The sequence below is a fragment of the Aquarana catesbeiana genome, linkage group LG04, assembly GCF_042186555.1.
Source record: "Aquarana catesbeiana isolate 2022-GZ linkage group LG04, ASM4218655v1, whole genome shotgun sequence".
NCBI lineage: Eukaryota > Metazoa > Chordata > Amphibia > Anura > Ranidae > Aquarana > Aquarana catesbeiana.
In genome coordinates, this window is record NC_133327.1 from 396,286,641 (window position 1) to 396,303,250 (window position 16,610).

At 38.6% G+C, this 16,610-nt stretch overlaps 1 protein-coding gene across 1 annotated transcript in view; it reads right to left on the bottom strand.

The window, feature by feature from the left end:
- The window catches only part of LOC141141259 (uncharacterized), a 1,017,917-nt gene that overhangs the window by 660,679 nt on the left and 340,628 nt on the right, over positions 1–16,610 (bottom strand). The gene's annotated exons all lie outside the window — the stretch shown is intronic.

Genomic DNA, 16,610 nt, shown 5'->3' on the forward strand with positions numbered 1-16,610 from the left:
AAAGGGTACCAAAAGGAATCATTAATGAGGCAAAAAATGGAGATAGGCGATTTGGACCGGGATTCCCTATTGAGAAAAAAGGAAAAACATAACAACTCCACTGGGATGGAAATGGCCTTTATCACAGGATTTAATAACCAATACCGTACAGTCGAACATATCTTCAGGAAATACTGGCCGATCTTAAAATCAGATAGGGTCCTGGCGGGGTTACTTTCGAAAAAGCCAAGGTTCATTTACAGAAAGGCTCCCAACTTGAGGAATCAATTGGTCCACAACGTGATTGGTAAGCAAAAAACAGCCAAAGAAAAAATTATCTTTTAAATCTAGATCTGGGAAGGAGTACCAAATTAGGGAACTGATCACTTGTGACAGTACCCATGTAACATATGTGATCGAATGTCCTTGTCGATTACAGTATGTGGGAAGAACCACTAGGCCTCTGTTCGTCAGGGTTAGGGAACATATTAATAATATTAAAAAAGGATTCCCAAAGCACAATCTCTCGAGGCACTTTGATGAATTTCATAATAGGGACCCCACAGGATTGATTTTTTATGGTATCGATGTGATTAAAGATTATTGGAGGGGTGGCAACAAAAGAATAAAAGTGTCCCAGAACAAAACCAGGTGGATATACCGCTTAGATAGCCTGGTCCCGAAAGGACTGAATGTGGATATAGACCTCAATTGTTTTTTATCTAATTTTTAAAAACGAGTGGTAATTGGTTCTTATCTATGATAATCTGTGATGGTTGTGATTTCTTAACAATGAGTGATAAGTATCACCGTTAACGAATCATTTGCAGTTCTGAGCCGGTTCTAGTTTTATGCAGATTGTTTACACATCATAGGACCTTCTCTCAGGTCTTCCATATATATCGGTTTCTCTCATTCACTAATTTTACTCTATTTAAATTTGAAAATAACTGGTCTCTATATGATAAATAGATCTCCACTCCTCAATAATGTCCTCACTATATCCCCCCCCCCCTAATGAAATAAGTTTAGTAAATACTATTGTCTTCCATATTTTAATATTCCTCAGTAATGTCCTCAATTTACGATATTAGAATTTTAGATATGCCTCTTTGGCTTTTATGTAATATACCATTTTCCCCATTAATGTCCTGGATAGATTGCAGGGGATCGCCAGATATTAGAACTGGGACCCATATATAAAGAGCATAATTTTGGTAATATTTAATTTATAAATCATTTATCTAAGGTCACTATATACACTCCCTTTAACCTCAGGTCACTTTATTCATATATATTTTCTCTATTTAATTTAATGGCTCACTTACACACTAGTAATAAAAAATTTTTTATCTTTATGTTTATTTTTTTCATTTCTTTCATTTAATATCTAATGGAATAAATAAGTCTCTGATTTTTAATTTTATTATTTTTTATATTTCTTTATTTTTATTTTTATATTTTTTGTATTTTTCAATTATCTTATTGTTTCCATTTTTTTGCATATATATTTATTCCATCTCTCTTGGGATTATTAATATATTAATATATACATTGCTCGTTATGAAGTCTTTTATAGGCAATTTACTGCAACAGATATTAGGATATTAATTGTTGTTATTTATTAGCTGGATTGCAAGGAGTTTATCGTTGCTGCGGCTGCATAAAACAGCCCCTTTTTATACCACTAGAGGGCCTTTATGGGCATTGAACATGTTTTTGGGATGTCCTCTCCCGTTCACCCATTTGGTCTATATTCAAATCTACCTAGCAACAGAGATGCTAATTTACACTGCCGGTTTGTGATTGAAACATCCGGGAGATGATTGGCCGCAGCGATGACTACACCTGAATAAAAGACGTTGGGAGTGCCAAGATGTCAACGCCTTCGATGACGTCCGTATGACGAAACGCGTAAGGCGGGACTATCTTGGCACGCACAACGTCACTTCCGCATACCGTGGTTCCGGATACTAGGCTGGTGGAACGCAAGCGGTAGTTTTTTTCAGCAGCGCTGCGTTCCCGGACCGTGTGAGCCTGTGAGCTCCTTCTCTGTTTATTTTATATCATTTTTATTCGGTTTACATTTGTTTAAGTGGATTCAGTCGTTGGACTGTAATACACAAATAAAATATTTATTAGAAACATAGTTACGCTATGAAGGAATCTTTATTTTTTTATCTAAACATATGAAAGTGGATGCCTGGTTGGGATCTGTGCTTCAGCAAAGGGCAGTGAGTCCCCCTCCCCTCCTCAACAAGTGGTTCTCCTGGATTGGGCTGAGTGGAAGATTACTGGCACCGGTGAGATCGGAGCGATTAAAGGCTGAGGATTAACATCACACGCTCATACCCCTGCAGGGGCAGGGAGCTCTGGTGAGTGCAATCACATTGGGGGAAATTGCCAAAAATTATTGCATGGATCTCCATTGTTAAAGAATAAATCTTCTGGGAAAAACGCTACACAATTTATTACACTGCAATGGTATCACCATTATGAACTTTTGCACTATACAGCAGTTGGGACTAGATATAAGAAAAAACTAATTTTTTTTTTTTTTTTAATCTTTTTGAATCTTGTTGATTTTTTGGAATATTTTTTAATCTTTGTGATAAATTTATTTCTTTATATACACATCTGTATATATAACAGATTGTTTCCAACTCTCATCGATATTTGCACATTATTGCACTGTGTGGGTTGCACCGTGGTCTGACAACCAATTTATATTTGCCATTTTTTAATTTTACATTTTTTTAATGGATGTTGTTCACACATACTTTATAATTTAGATATAATTAGGATTGAGTTTGCTTAATGTATAGGATTTTAATTATTTGCAATTCCATTAAGGATTTATCACCCCACAATATTGATTAATTCTTGGTCAACTCACTATTTTCATTTATTTATATTGATTATATATTTTTTATATTTTTTTTGGTATTGAGGTAGGATTGTACTACGCACCACAGCACTTGGCACTTTAAACACTCACATTTTACACAGCGCCATCCCCTATATTCTGTTTTTAACCTTTTGGGGTATCACTGAGGTGTTCCCTACTCACATAGGGGGGCAGCAGTGTTTTAAAAGTCTGAAGTGCGGACCCATTGATAGATTAGACCTAAAAATGGCTGTCCACCAACATTTACCATCCAACCTGACAGAACTGGAGAGGATTTGCAAGGAGAAATGGCAGAGGATCCCCAAATCCAGGTATGAAAAACTTGTTGCATCTTTCCCAAAAAGACTCTGTATTAGATGAAAAGGGTGCTTCTACTAAATACTGAGCAAAGGGACTGAATACTTAGGACCATATGATATTTCAGTTTTTCTTTTTTAATAAATCTGCAAAATGTCAACAATTCTGTGTTTTTTTGTCAATATGGGGTGCTGTGTGTACATTAATGAGGGGAAAAAATGAACTTAAATGATTTTAGCAAATGGCTGCAATATAACAAAGAGTGAAAAATTTAAGGGGGTCTGAATACTTTCCGTCCCCACGGTACATGTTTTTGAGAAATTTGACATTTACATTTCTTTTTGACCAGGATCGGTTGCGATCCAAACAGGATTGTGAAATCTCTGACACTATCAAGCATTTTAAAATGGAGGACTTTCGAGCCCTCTGAGATTGAATGTTGCTTTTGGATGAGAGCGACGGCACTGAGGCTTCAGTTGCTGGCTCTCCTCTGGAAGCACCCAATACAATACTAGTAAAAAATTTAAACCTAAATCTAGAAATTTCCCAGCTCTTACAGATAATCCCCAAATATGGGCCTTCCTGCATAGTGTAGTTAGTGACATTAAGCGTCTTGTCATTGCTCCAAAAGAAACCAATCTTACATCAATACAATGAAAGGCACTATCTAAATTACAAAGTCACCCTGATTTGGTAATAAAGCCGGCAGACAAGGGGGGAAATATTGACCTCATGGTGAAAACTAACTGTTAGAAAATGTGTCTTAAAATACTATGCAATCCGGATTGGTATCGTCGCATACTGTCGTCATATGCCTCCCGGTTTAAAAATGACTACAGTAACTTGCACTTATCAATGAAGCCTTCCAGAAGGGCCTCATTGATCAAGATACTTATGATTACCTGAATATTTGGTCTCCCAAGGTGGCGACATTTTATGCACTACCCAAAATGCATAAGGATAGCTTGTCGCCCCCCTGGGAGACCGATAATTTTGGGTATCAGATCTTTGACTGAAAATGCGAGCCGATTGGTAGACTCTGTCTTAATGCCTCATGTGATTGGGCTACCCTCCTATACCAAAGACACACTCAATTTGCTCAAGCAGATTGAGGGATTGGTCATTCCTCCCGGTGCCCTGCTCGTGACTTTGGTTGTTGAAGCACTTTACTCCAGCATCCCACATGAGCGGGGCATTGAGACGATCCGCACCTTTCTCCAGGAGGAAGACCACCACCAGTGGAAATATACTAAGTTTGTACTAGACCTTCTTCAATACATTCTGACCCATAACTGGTTCAGTTTCAAGAATTCCCACTACATCCAGGTACAGGACGTGTTGTTGTGCCCCGGCCTATGCCAATCTGTACCTGGGGGGGTGGGAATATGATTTGTTCTCTAATGATGCATTATCCTCCTTTACAAACTATATATTGTGCTGGATGTGCTATATCAATGATATCTTTATACTTCATACTGAGTAGGTGGAGCTTAGTCTTGGGCAAAAGTTAAGCCCAGCCCATAAAGCTGGGACCTAGGCAGAGCCAAGGGGATCAGCAGAAAACCAAAAATCAGCTTGTAACTGTAATTTGTAACTTCTGTGTTTAACCACACCACACTACAAACACTGAATTAGATACCCACTTACTACTCTATTGTTCTGTCTAATGCAAGCTCTTATACTGTAGATAGGGATACTTCAGGACGAACAATGGATATAATTTGTGTTGTTATCTTTCAATTCAATTGCTTATGTTCACGAACATCATTGTACAGTATGTGTGGGATCCTACAAATGCCTACTGCTGTACACTACAAAACAGAAAAAAAAAAATCAATTAGTAGGCTAAAATAAAATTAATCATTATTATGCCATTTTTAAACAAATGTATAGATTAGTTTAAATTCAAAATTATTCTCATTTAAAATTGTATTTTTCAAAGAAATAAATGAGAGTTCACTATTGTCTGTGACTTACCCATCCATATTCATAGTCATATTTAGGAACATCTTTTATCCAGCACAGTTCACAGCTCCTCTAAGAACAGACATATAAACCCTTCTCTGTTATAGGATTATCTCATGCAAAGGTTGCTAAGCTGCTGTTGCAATCTTTTCCTAAATAATACCACCTCAGCATCAGCAAGCAGTGAATGGTAAGAACTCACTGCATTAGAATAAGCTGTGCAGCCGAAATAATCAGAAATTGCTTTCTGTAGCAGTTATTTGCAACATTTCCCATAAATGACTGTCTGAAGGTGTAGAATTCTATTCCCAGGGAGAGCTTGTTATTTTCTAATTTGTAAAACTTGCCGGTCAGACAAAATGTGTTATAAAGATACTTTCAGTAGTCTTATCAAGACAGAAAATGTTAAACAAGAGAAAGTAAAACACACATATATGTGTGTGTGTTCTAGAAATATTCTGGGTGCAAAGGTTTGGATGGTGGTGGAGCAGAAAATGAGTTCTAATAAAGACAGTTAGATTCTTGGTGCAGGCTAGGGCAGTCTAGAGCTGTGGTTGTCAACTTTCAAGTGAGGTCTGTGACATAACCAAAGTGTGACAGATATTTAATAAATATAATGTTACAGACCATCTTTTATTGCATGTTAGAAACTGCAGACATGCAACGCAACATACAGACAAAGACTCCAGGCATGCTACAGCAGATAGACTGCAAGCAGGCCATAGCTCACAGACTAAAAGAACATTAAACAACATTTTTAGGCCCCATTTTGAGCAAAGCATTTTGTAGCTTGAAGCTTAAAGCTCCAAAACAAAAAAAATCTAAATTCATGATGGACATTTTCATATGAGTCAAGCATTTGTAGCTGGACTGATATTCCAAAAGATATGACATACTTTTGAGGAAGATTTGGGCATTTTTTGGCCTTTTAGACTTCAATTGGAAAGTCTGTAAATGTTCAAATAGAGTGTTTAAACATTTTTTTCAGGCACATTTTAGCCATTTTTTAGCCTTTGGTCTCCTCCTCCTAGTGCTTTCCTTGGCTAAAACAAAAATGCCTGATGTTTGAATACACATGTAAACTTTTGAAATACACATCTGAAATGCAAGTAAAAAAGCTAAATAAAAGTGCATATGCATGCTTGAAAATCACTCTGTAAAAAGGGATCACTGCTACTACAATCCCTTTACAAATCAATGCTACAACAAAATGCTTCCTACAACACCCTAAATATTAATTGTCCTGTATTTGATTTTTCTCTCTGCAAAATCTATTATAAAAGGATCAGAGAAAAAAATATATAGAAAAAAAGGAAAAAAAAACAGTTGGACAGCACAGAAAGAGGAAAAATAGCGTGAAAGAAAGAAACCAAACCATTTAACTACTATGAAGAACACGCTTCCTTGCATAAGTAAGCAGCTAGGTAAAGAAAACACAGGCTACTGATAGCAGGGGTCCTGGGGGCAGGACTAAGAAGGACCAAGGGTTGCAGGCTGGGAACCTGAGGTTTAAGAGATAGGGATGGAATAGTAACAGTCTTGGAAAACATTGTGTGCAGGCAGAACATTACCACATTATTTTTTTTCAAATAGAATTGACTGCAGATACATTAAAGTTTGGACTTTGGGTTTTATCATTTGGGAGTGTGCAAATGTCATAAGTAAGGGTTACTGCAGGTGTTATTAGCTATAGAGGATGGTAGTAGTCTTGGTATCACTAGTTCACCATCAGCTCCATCGATTTCTGAATTAGTTGCCACTAGTTGGAATGAAATAAATTCAAAGTCATAAGGTGCACATACATTTTGCAAGGCCCTAATAATGATAAAATACCTATTTTAATACAAATTTGTTATAGTATTATTACATGAATTACATGGAAGTAATGTAGTAAAATACTTTTGTTCTAATATACATTACGCATAAGTGTTATTTAGTGGTCTTACAACTCTAAGTGCTGTAATTTTTGCCCAGGTCTATGCTTGCTTCATATAGCCAATGCATTCTATGGGCATTTTGTTTTAATTGCACTATATGACTAGCATATTGTATAGACATCAATTCCCAGAACTACTATTTGGTTGAAATGGGATTATAAGTCATACGAGTTCTATTGAGTTAATGCAGTTCATCAAGACCCAAATATTGCTCCCAACTTCTATGAGTCTAAAACTCTAGACATTGTTATTTAGCAGTGTTATCCCAGGGTTGCTATCTAGAACCTGTAGAACTATAATCCCTGCCATTTTGTATCTGTAGGTTTACTATCTGTGAAGGCTTAAAGTAGACATGTGCAATTTGTTTTGGTCCCAATACAAATTCAGACAAATTTTTGGTGCATCCAAATCTCCGAATGAAATTCGGGGCTTATCAGAATCTGCAAGCCTCCTTTAACAAGGGGGCTCCCAGAACCCGGCCCCCACCTATGTGAATGGGTATCAGGTACTTGGGTACCCATTCACCAAAAAAGCCTCTCAGAAGGTGGAGCGATTTGATTTTTTCTATTTTTTGGGTACTGTGGGCATTGTTAGGGGGGACCTCATGCCAGGGTTTTTTTTTTTTACCTTTTTTCTATTGCCGGCAATTTAAATTTCATTTTAATGCATTTTTTTCTTTAGAAATGTCATTTGTGCTACAGCATATTCTATACATGCTACAGAAACGTCACTTTACAGGTAGACTAAGTGGACCCCCAGGCAGACAAAGGGGACCCCCAGGCGCTATATTTAACGGAATTTTTCATGTTTATTGTTTCACTTAAAATGGGATCCCCACTTTAAATGAAACAATAAAAATGAAAAATGCATTTAAATATAGTGCCTGGGGGTCCCCTTAGTCTGTCTGAAAAGTATGTAACGCAGAGCCTTATCCAAACATGCAGCCTGGCAGGACAGGAAAGGGGGGGATGAGCGAACACCCCCCTCCTGAACCATACCAGGCCACATGCCCTCAACATGGGGGGGTGGGTGCTTTGGGGTGGGGGGCCCTTCCCCCCACCCCAAAGCACCTTGTCCCCATGTTGATGGGGACAAGGGCCTCTTCTTGACAACACTGGGCTGTGGTTGTCAGGGTCTGTGAGCAGGGGGCTTATCAGAATCTGGAAGCCCCCTTTAACAAGGCCGCCCCTAGCTCTCAGTCCCCCTCCCCTATGTGAATGGGTATCGGTTACATTGTACCCCTACCCATTCACAAAAAAGTGTCAAAAAGTAATAACCACACACAACAGTTTTTGAACAATGCTTTATTAAATATAAAAAATTAAAATAGTGTCCCTCGTTGTAAATTCGTCAATCACAACAGACCTGAAAAATAGAAAAAAAAGTTCTGCCTTCTGGGATGCTACCCGCTGCCTGCCCGCTTTGCGCTTTCACAGTTCTTATATAGGCAAGGGGCAGAGTCACCAACTACATCACCTGGTGGCACCGTCTCCTTCTGATGTCACGTTACGTCATCTGACGTCACAAGGGGTCAGTCAAAGTGGAGAGGAGGCATACGGCGGGTAGCTTTTTAATTTTTTCTATTGTTCGGGTTCGGTGGGCGTCGTGATTGACGTTGGATGTACATCGAGAGACACATTTTTTTAATCTTTATTTTTTTATTAGAGGACTTGTCAAAAACAGTTTCTGGGGGTTTTTAATTCTTTGATACTTTTTTGGTGAATGGGTAGGGGTACGATGTACCCGATCCCCATTCACTTGAGGGCCGGGATCTGGGAGCCCCCTTTAAACGGCTTCCAGATTCCAATAAGGCCCCCACCCGCAGACCCCAACAACCACATTCCAGGGTTGTCAGGAACAAAATCAACATGGGACAAGGTGCTTTGGGGTGGGGGGTGCAGAGCCCCCCCGCCCCAAAGCACCCACCCCCCATGTTGAGGGCATGTGGCCTGGTATAGTTTAGGAGGGTGCGCTCACTCATCGTTTTGGCGGTTTTAAAATGTTCCCTTTTTTTTACATTTTTCTATTGCCGGGAAATGCTGGCATTCTTTTTCTTTACATTCATCTGTCAGTGGGGAAGCCGCTGACAGATGATGACTTATGGTTGTTAAGGACACGGGCGGCCGGCTTCCCTGCTTAACAACCAGCTATTACTTCACATAAAATTTGAATCGGTCAGTCGTTTTTTGACCAATCCAAATTCTAATCATTCTGAAAAGTTGAAACTCACTAGAACATTAATAAATGAAATATATTTTAAACGAAAACAAGATAAAATTTCACAAAAACAAAACTAAATAAATTCCAAAATCAAACTTAAAGAATTCCAAACAAAACAAAGGTAGTAACATAACGAATCTGAAACAAAATTTTTATTTTCCATTTTGCACATGTCTAGCTTAAAGTAATGCAGCTGCTAAAACCTAAAATAATTTGCTCCCTGCAAGTGAAAACTTAGTTACTCACCTCCTCTGACAGCTGTGACATAGATTGCTGCAGTATTAGGGTGAAATTGCCTACTGAAGATTCGGATTTATGGGCCCCTACTGAGCTCATTATTTCAGTCTGGTGGGCCCTACATCACTAATGTATCTTGTAGGGATGTAGAGATCAGGAGGAACCACATAGAGCAATAGGGGACCAGGGCATCAAAATTATTGGAAGTATTGACTTCTGGAGATTCTTCAGTGGCTGATATCTGCAAACTAATACTATCCAACTTAATCATTTAAAAGAACTATTTGTTCTAGGCTTTAGTTTTAGGGACAGACTAGCTGTAGTAGATGTTACAATAGCAAAATTCAGCTAGTTCAATGTAATAATTATAGTAAATAATTTGTGGCCAAAGTGATCCAAATGAAACTTGCAGTGCTCCTCTAAACTGAGACAGAGGTCTCCCCGCCAAGGGAGCTAGCGTCAGTGCACCATTCAGAAGTGTAAGAGCATTATTTAAAAAGAGAAAAGGGCACTGCTCACCACCACAGTACATTAGTATGTAGAAGGATGTGGCCTCAGCTAGCCCAGCTTCAGCCCCAACCAGGCCACTCTGACATGTTTTGCTCTTCTCTCTGGGGCTTGGTCACAGAGTTCTGTGACCAAGCCGCAGTTAGTGGAGCAAAACATGTCAGGGGGGCGTGGCTGGAGCAGCACTGTTTGAGGCCACATTCATCTACACACTAATGCACTGGGTTGGTGAGTGGCACCCTTTCTTCTCTTTGAATTTGTAGCCAAAGACACAGTTTTAGAGAGGTCCTTCTTGACATTAAAACTTTTATAAAGTGACAAATACTAAGCAGCACAATTTGTATGTACAGCATTAGAAGAGGTGAAGCATTGCATCTGCTTTTAATCTGCTGATGTCTACTTTACCAGTTTATGAAATGTCTTTTCCTTGGTGACAGCCAAGTAATCTTATTTAGTAGTATACACTAACAATAGGGTGCTGTGAATGGTGGCCTTATGCTGTCTGTTCACAGAAGTCAAAAATTGAGACTGCACTGAAGAATACAAAAAGCTAAAAATTGTGTTTCTTAAGGCTTGTGTCAGCCAGTGAGTACACAGCATAATTAAAAAAAAACATGAAGATATAGTTAAGCAAATATAGTTCTATCCAAATATGCAGTAGAGTTGTTTATTTTGTTAGTGTATTCATTCTTCAAATGAAATGCTCTAGCACCAGTCAGTTCCCAGAAGGGGCTCTGGTGCCGAGACTCCCAAAGCTCATAGCAACATATGTGTTTAGGTTACATGTTTATGTCTATTCAAGATTTTCTGTTGACATCATATATAACAACTGTACCGTTATTATAATCTGTACTCGATGAGCGCTGTGCTCCTTTCCATCTGTCTTGTTCGATGTATTTTCTCAAGAATTCAATAAACTTTACTTTAAAAAAAAAAAAAAAAAAAAAAAAAAAAAAAAAAAAAAAAAGAAATGCTCTAGCACAGATTACTAATGCATATGGAGAACAGTGATATCTGATCTTCCAATAAAAAGGAGTAGTTGACTCTTTAAGAAGGATAAAGCTGTTTTGCTTTAATGTCGTATCAAGGCAGGTTCTGAAATTTTTCTTATAGCACTTTAATTGATTATTTGGTTTATTTAAGCAAACTGCTAATATTAATTCTCAAAAGGCATTAAAGTGTATTTTATCTTAATTGCTATGATTTTTTGAAATCGGCATATTTGTTGGTGTTGTATAATATACTGTGTATAATATGAGATAAATATATAACTGTAACTAATAACGAATGTAGCACAAATGGTTGCCACTAATTCATTAAGACATTTTATTTTGGCAACTGTAGATTGGGGATGAGCTCAGGCCTGTTGGATTCCTAGTTCAAACCCACCTGAAAAAGCACATGAGGAGGTTGTCAATGTACTGGCCTCATCACAAAAGTAAAGGTGTTCCCCGCCACACAGCCACATCTATAAACATCCCTTGACCAAGTACAGGTGGCAGATTCCTGGTTTCTCAGGTCGTTGTGGACTAGAAACCAAACCGTCCTATGCTCCACCCTACTGTAGTATTACTGTAGTCAATGTTAAGCTAAATTCATCTTGTTAACTAACAATCAAAGTTAATATACACTTTGCAAAGGGAGCATTCATTTAGTAAACCAACCCTATTGTCACCAGAACAGAATAGTAATGGAATCCTGATACACTCCTACATATGTCACTTCAGATTCCAGATCTTAAAGTTTGAAAGCATGCTCTTGAGAGCAATTAACATAATTATTATGCAGATCATCAGGCACAAAAGACTTTTCAATTGCTACCTAAGCTCTAGGCATAGACCCACAGCTTTTTTTTTTAACTTACTAGAAACATTAGAATAACATAATAATTCAGTAGTCAGTTCACATGTGTTTATATATCAACCAGTATAATATTTAAGACTGGGAATATGCCTTCCAACAATTTAGAAACATGCTGCTATTAAGAATGTCAACAGATGTACAGAGCTAAAAATAAGTGTTGCCGAGATGTTTTGCTTCATGTATTAAGAACTTGGTATCAATTATGAGACAGAATGTAAAAGCCCAAAACATATGGTCAGGACAAAAAACAGGATACTATGTGATGAAACAAGTGGAGACTTGATGAGGTTAGATATACAACTCATATGGATAACATGGGTGAGAATTTATGATGTATGACTGCCAAAACAGAACTGCTGCAAGAAGCTAATTTTTACAAAGCAACAGTGGTGCATGTTGGTACAAAGTCATTTAAGCTATTTAAGCGGTCATTGTAAAAAATAATAATCTACATTTGTACAGAACAGTATTTACAATAATGGCACCCATTAGCCAGTACCTAGCCCAAAAAATAAACTACTTTATTTTTCTTTTTTTAAAACCACTTTTGGATATTTGCAGCTTTAATGGGGAAGTGGTAGGGGACGATAGCGTAGGGCATGTGGAGAGGAGTCTCAAAGCTCATTATAGTTTAGAAAACATCTCAATTTTCTTTTGTCTTGTGGTCTTTGCAAATAGAAATTAGCTCTGCATGCAAACCAGACCCCATTCTCCCTTGAACTAGCATATTCTAGCACTAGTTTTGCTAAAACAATCACATGCCATAAGGGACAGTGTTTGTATAAAGTGTGCCCTGTGTTTTCATTATATTATTCTAAAAGATAACTTTACCAAACAATAGTATGAGCAAACTGAGGTATTGATATCAAACTTTATATTGACTGACAGATGGCAATTTCACTACAGGACTACCATGATTCTAATTTTAAAAACTGTTGCACAAAGGGGCATGTCAAACTAAATAGTAAGTCTCATTATCACTTACCTTTTATAACAAAATAATCAGTTCCCAAAACTGCTTTTTCTGTTAAAGTGGTGGCATTGGCTCCTGCTGCTGTCAGTCAAATCCAGTGGGGGGGGGGGGAGATGTAGCCATGTCGCATGATGGCTGCTTGGGGAGTATGCCAGTGGGGAGCAGACGAGTGGAGTACGCCGACAGTGGACCCCAAAAAAGGAGTCAAGGGACCGCTCTGGGCAATACCATTGCACAGAGCAGGTAAGTATAAACCTCATTTTTCTTTTCAGGAAAAAATAGGGTTTAGAATCACTTTAGGGATGCTTGGGAGGGAAAAAAAATCTACTGGGTCACTACACCTCATGGAAATACAAGAAGCTAGAGTTCCTACTCCACTTTGCCCTAGGGTTCCAGATATACAGTATCTCACAGAAGTGAGTATACCCCTCACATTTTGTAAATATTTTATTATATCTTTTCATGTGACAACACTGAAGAAATGACACGTTGCTACAACGTAAAATAGTGAGTGTACATCTTGTATAACAGTGTAAATTTACTGTCCCCTTAACATAACTCAGCACACAGCCATTAATGTCTAAACCGTTGGCAACAAAAGTGGGTACACCCCTAAGTGAAAATGTCCAAATTGGGCCCAATTAGCCATTTTCCCTCCCCAGTGTCATGTGACTCATTAGTGTTACAAGGTCTCAGGTGTGAATGGGGAACAGGGGTGTTAAATTTGATGTTATTCTTCTCACTCTCTCATACTGGTCACTGGACATTCAATATGGCACCTCATGGCAAAGAACTCTCTGAGGAGCTGAAAAAAAGAATGGTTGCTCTACATAAAGATGGCCTAGGCTAGAAGAAGATTGGCAAGACCCAGAAACTTAGCTGCAGCACAGTGGCCAAGACCATACAGCAGTTTGACAGGACAAGGTTCAACTCAGAACAGGCCTCGCCATGGTCGACCAAAGAAGTTGAGTGCACGTGCTCAGCATCATATCCAGAGGTTGTCTTTGGGAAATAGACGTATGAGTGCTGCCAGCATTGCTGCAGAGGTTGAAGGTGTGGGGGGTCAGCATGTCAGTGCTCAAACCATACACCTCACGCTGCATCAAATTGTCTGCAAGGCTGTTATCCCATAAGGAGGTCTCTTCTAAAGTTAATGCACAAAAAGCTCACAAACAGTTTGCTGAAGACAAGCAGACTAAGAACATGGATTACTGGAACAATGTCCTGTGGTCTGATGAGACCAAGATAAACGTATTTTGTTCAGATGGTTTCAAGCATGTGTGGCAGCAACCAGGTGAAGAGTACAAAGACAAGTGTGTCTTGCCTACAGTCAAGCATGGTGGTGGGAGTGTCATGGCCTGGGGCTGCATCAGTGCTGATGCCACTGGGGAGCTACAGTTAATTCAGGGAACCATGAATGCCAACATGTACTGTGACATATTGAAGCATAGCATGATCCCCTCCCTTTGGAGACTGGGCCACTGGGCAGTATTCCAACATGATAATGACCCCAAACACACCTCCAAGACTACCACTGCATTGCTAAAGAAGCTGAGGGTAAAGGTTATGGACAGGCCAAGCATGTCTCCAGACCTAAACCTTATTGAGCAACTGTGAGGCATCCTCAAATGGAAGGTGGAGGATAGCAAGGTCTAACATCCACCAGCTCTGTCATGTCATCATGGAGGCATGGAAGAGGACTCCAGTGGCAACCTGTGAAGCTCTGGTGAACTCCATGCCCAAGAGGGTTAAGGCAATGCTAGAAAATAATGGTTGCCACACAAAATATTGACACTTTGGGCCCAATTTGGACATTTTTACTTAGGAGACAGTAAATTTACACTGTTGCACAAGATGTACACTCACTACTTTACATTGTAGCAACGTGTCATTTCTTCAGTGTTGCCACATGAAAAGATATAATAAAATATTTACAAAAATGTGAGGGGTGTACTCACTTTTGTGAGATACTGTATGTAACAAACTGACAGATGAGTCAAGCAGAAAAATCAGCTATGAGTGGCCAGATCTTTAATTTAGTTGAATAGAGTTACAATCATTTTAATGTAAAGTAGTGTAGTGTGGGGATCATACGTACAAATGATTAGGCTCAGTGTACAGAGAATAGGTATAAGCTGTAGGGACAATTGACCACATGCACCACTGGTAGCGACAATGACACTAGGCTGGTCAAACACAAATGTTATATCTTTTCACTACATGCTGGGAAATCTCCCCAAAGCCAGTAAACTAAACAGCAGTACCAGCTTAACTATACACATTATCATGAATCAGTATTACAATGTACTGGATCTATTCACATGTGTGACTTTTGTGGCCATTTGTATCCTTTACTTAAAATTGCTAAAATCATTCTTTTTTGTTTGGCTGGGTATTGTCACCATATCATAGTTATTTAAACACCTGTAATTTGGTAGTAAATGTAATGCTTTGAAGAAGGAAGGTAGAAATAGAGACTGTTTTTGGTCAGTCCATTGATGATGTTTTGGAATACAGGTGGTCCTCTAGTTACAAACATCCGACTTACAAACGGAGGGAGACAACAGGAAGTGAGAGGAAATCTATCCCTAGGATGGGAAATTCACTCCTGTAAGAGTTATTATGGGAAAAGGTACCACCACTGATGCTTTATCACCAAGGCTTGTTTGCACAACAACCCAAAATTTTCAAAATCCAATTGAACAGGGGCACAGACAGCAAAACAAATGTGACAGGGGTGTTAACCCTTTCCTATGCTGTCCAAAAAGCTTAAAAAATGTTTTTTTTTGGCTGGAGCTACACTTAAAAAATGTACCTGTTCCGACTTACAAACAGATTCAACTTAAGAACAAACCTACAGATCCTATCTTGTTTGTAACCCAGGGACCGCCTGTAGTCATTTAATGCCCTATCTAACACTTGGTACTCCCTGTCTAGGAGGAAAGGCTAAAGGAGAGATAGTTGTAACAGGCTCAGTTGTCACTCAGCATCTCAAAACATGGCTAAAAGTCACTTCAGACTTCTCCTAGCTAACCTCAGTATATACAGTAGGGCAATGTGCTTTGGGCTTGTGTCAATGCTTCATTTTGACATTGGTTAAAAGCACTTCTGTAAATATTTATTGGCAAGTGCATATGACCTCCTTATGGCCCACATTTGACCTGTTTCAAGTAGGTTTTGCATTTTCATAGACTTGTATAGAAATGCATAACCTGTTTTAAGCAAACAAACGTCCATCGACAGAGGCCCTTGCACACATATAAGAGAGACATTCTGGTAAAGAGGAGGGACTTAAAAATGGCTTTACCTTTCCTTCCTTCTGGCAGCATATTATTTGCTTCAATGATACAGGTGAAGTTTAATCTTGCTAATACACTGTTCAGAGCCATGCACAGGCACTGTAAACTCTACAAAACTTTCGGCATCAATTAGTAAATGGATAAAAGTTTTATTCTTGTGGATAAAGGAATAGATCGAAAGGAAGATTTTTTTTAGAGCTAGATGACTTAAATTAGAGCAAAAAAATGTTTCCAGCTGGCCACTATGAATTGTTACCACATATTTATGGAATTCAGCAAAATGGAATTCAGCTTGTAAAGTGTGAGGGTTATCTTTGCACACCAGATTTTTATTAGGTTTGTGTGACAGGTAAACCCCATTATTAAGACATTTTGGAAGGTACTATCCATGCAGATTTAAGCACAATTAGCTTTTCAATCCTATC